Below are 3,673 nucleotides of genomic sequence, written 5' to 3'. Positions count from 1 at the left end.
AGCCCATGCCTATTTTGAAGGAAATGATGTTCTGATCAAGACTAATCAATCCATGGTATTCTTTAGCCCCACCCTCTTGAGGCCAAATTCCATTGTTTTCTAGGGTTTTGAGGCATTTTTCTATTTTTACTTTGATTTCTTTTTGTTTATGACAAGAACTTCTCAATTTGGTGAGTTGATCTTTGATCCAGAAGTAAGAAAAATAGCTAAATAGTTGAGAAAATTGGCTAAGCAAGCTAGGTAGATTCCGAGTACATCTGAAGGAGTACAAGTTCCAATGGAGTTATGTTTGGATTTGGATTTGGATTCAAATTCTGAAAAAAAAAAAAAAAACCATGGCTACTAGGACTTTGAAAGAGTTGGCTGCTTCTGATCTAAACCAACAGCCTTTGTGTATTCAATACCCTGCTTTAAATGTTGCTTTTGAGTTAAAATATGGACTAATCCATTTGTTGCCTAAATTTCATGGTCTTGCAGGTGAGGATCCACATAAGCATCTAAAGAAATTTCATGTTGTGTGTTCTAGCATGAAACCTCAAGGAGTTTCAGAGGATCAAATCAAGCTTCAGGCTTTCCCTTTCTCACTGGAGGGCACAGCTAAGGATTGGTTGTATTACCTTCTTTCTGGATCTTTCAACTCATGCAATGGGATGAAGCATATATTTTTGGAGAAGTATTTTCCTGCTTCTCATGCTGCCAACATAAGAAAAGAAATTTGTGACACCCGTCAGTACAATTGAGAGAGTTTGTATGAGTATTGGGAGAGATTTAAGAAGCTGTGTGCAAGCTGTCCTCATCATTAAATAAGTGAGCAGCTGTTGATTCAGTATTTATATAAGGGATTTCTACCAATGGACTGCAGTATGATAGATGCTGCTAGTGGAGGAGCTTTGGTTGACAAGACACCAGATGAAGCAAGGAGGCTGATTGCTAACATAGTAGCAAACTCTCAGCAGTTTGGAATGAGAATGGATCACACACCTATGAAGGTTAATGAGGTAAGTACATCTAACCTTGAGAAATAGATTTCTGATTTAACTTCTTTTGTGAGGTAGTTGGTCGTAGGGAACATGCAAACTGTTAAGGTATGCGAAATTTGTTCGGGTTCGAAAAATGGTACTGACATGTGTCCTGCATTACAAGAGGATGAATCAATGCAACATGCTAATGCAGTAGGAAATTATGGATAGCCACAATGTAGGTATGATCCCTTTTCTAATACTTACAATCCAGGATGGCAAGATCATCCCAATTTGTGTTATGGGAATTAACCGGTGCAAAACTGATACCAGCAGCAGAGACAAGCGAATCAACCACCTCTGCCTCCCTCAAATCAAGGTATGTCACTTGATGAAATTGTTAAAGCTTTGGCTACCAATACACAACAGTTTCAACAGGAGACCAGAAATAGCATTCAAAACATAGAGAGGCAGACTGGTCAGTTAGCTTCATCTGTGAGCAAACTAGAAGCTCAAGGTTCTGGAAAGCTCCCATCACAAACAGTCATGAATCCCAGAGAAAATGCGAGTGCTATAGTATTACGGAGTGGTAAGGAAGTTGATAATCAAACTCCACATGAGTCAATAAAAAAGAAGAAGTAAGGAGCAAAAGAGTCTGAAGTTCTTGAAGTTGAGGCAAATACTGAACCTAAACTGAATAAGGTTAATAATTTTGTTCTTCCTCCATTCCCCTGTAGGTTGGCCAAGACAAAGAAAGAAGAACGAGAGAAAGAAATTTTGGAGACTTTCAGGAAGGTAAAGGTCAATATACCTTTACTTGATGCAATCAAACAAATCCCCAAGTATGCTAAATTCCTTAAGGAATTATGCACTATAAAGCGTAAGTTGAGAAATAATGAGAAGATCAGTATGGAGGAAAATGTATCAGCATTGATTCAGCGAAAATTACCCCCTAAGTGTAAGGATCCAGGTTCATTTTCTATTCCCTGCAAAACACGTGATTCTAAATTTGAAAGTGCAATGGCAGATTTAGGAGCATCTATTAATGTTATGTCAAATTCAGTTTTTCAAACTTTAAATTTAGGTCCATTAAAAGAAACCAGTGTCATTATTGAATTAGCTAATCATTCTAATGCTTACCCATTAGGAGTAGTTGAGGATGTGTTGGTGCAGGTTGGAAACTTGATTTTTCCTACAGATTTTTACATTCTGGATATGGAGGATGATAGTGCTTTCTCATCAAATTCAGCTTTGATTTTGTTTGGAAGACTTTTCCTAAAAACTGCCAAGGCAAAAATTGATGTGGATGAGGGTACCATAAATATGGAGTTTGAAGGAGAGACTGTCAAATTTATTATCTTTGATGCCATGAAGTATCCTGCTGATGATCATTCTGTCTTTTCTATTAATGTTGTTGATACATTTGTGCAGGATGTTTTTGAGGATGAGTTAGAAATAAAATTACCATTGCATGAATTAGAAGAAGTTTGCCTTAAGGCTATTGAGAATTCTAGGATCTATAAAGAAAAGACAACGGCATTCCATGACAAACTAAGAAAGCAGTTTGTGATTGGGCAAAAAATTTTATTGTATAATTCCATATTGAAGCTGATGCCTGGTAAGTTGTGTTCTCGTTGGATTGGACCCTTTGTTGTTACTAATTTGTTTCCTTATGGTGCAGTTGAAATTCAAAGTTTAGGAACTAACATAGTGTTCAAGGTCAACGGTCATGAACTCAAGCCATTTTATGAGGGGTTTCAGGAGCATTCAGTGGATTAAGGAGCTTTGCCATGTCGAGCTAATGACGATAAACAAAAGTGCTTCTTGGGAGGCAACCCATGGGTGGCATGTTAGCCACAATCAGATTTTTTTTCTTTTCCTTATTTTATTTTATTTTTTAGCATTTTTTTTTCTTTTCTTTTCTTTTGTATTTGGGCTTTACATTGGGGACAATGTAAGTTTTAAGTGTGAGGGAGGAGAAATTTGTTGCTGCAATCTTTTTAATTGTTTAATAAAAAATAAAAAAAATAATAAAATAAATTAAAATAAAATTTGTTCTCATAAGCTTGATTCATGATTCTATATTAACGCTCAGAGAGAAGTGCTTTGTCCTTGAAATGACTTTTCTATTTTAGATTAAATTTTTGAGATTTTAGGCAAGGTAATAATACCTTTCATGATGGATTTTCGCTCTTCTTCATACCATAGAGTAATTTTTTTTCTGTGTAAATCTTTTAGGCTTGATTTAATGGTGAAATGATTAGTTATGTGTGCTTTTAAACTAATGTCATGCATATTTCAGAACTTTGTTTAATCTATCACGGTACTTTATAATATGTAGATGCATAAATTGGGGGAAATAAAATGTTGAACTTGAAAATTGCTCCACTATTTTAGTTAAGCAAGCTAACCAGGGGTCTTCATGAACCCCATGTCGATTCTTAGGCCAAAAGCTAGCTAGGATATGAGCAAGGTACTTTTCTGAAGGTGACGGTTGAAAAAAAAAAAGAAAAGAGTAACTGTGACAAGAGAGAAGTACTAATTTCAAATATATATATAAAAGGAGCATTTCTATCTCCCCTAAGATTTGCAAAGAGCTATACTTATTGTGGCTTGATAAATTAACCTTGTGTTTTGGTGTGTATTGATTTAAAATTTTATGAAACTTTAATTGTGTGAGCTTAATTGATTTCAAACCTTTTGTTTTATGTTGG

General features: G+C 35.5%; 1 non-coding gene across 1 annotated transcript; it reads right to left on the bottom strand.

The window, feature by feature from the left end:
- Positions 1-698: 698 nt before the first annotated feature.
- Positions 699-805, bottom strand: LOC131171617 (small nucleolar RNA R71). The gene has a single exon (XR_009142276.1). It is a non-coding gene; the product is annotated as a small nucleolar RNA R71 (small nucleolar RNA).
- Positions 806-3,673: the final 2,868 nt, after the last annotated feature.

Source organism: Hevea brasiliensis, chromosome 12, assembly GCF_030052815.1.
Source record: "Hevea brasiliensis isolate MT/VB/25A 57/8 chromosome 12, ASM3005281v1, whole genome shotgun sequence".
NCBI classification, from domain to species: Eukaryota; Viridiplantae; Streptophyta; class Magnoliopsida; order Malpighiales; family Euphorbiaceae; genus Hevea; species Hevea brasiliensis.
Note: the sequence above shows the minus strand (reverse complement) of the source record. Positions and strands in the feature narration are given on the sequence as shown.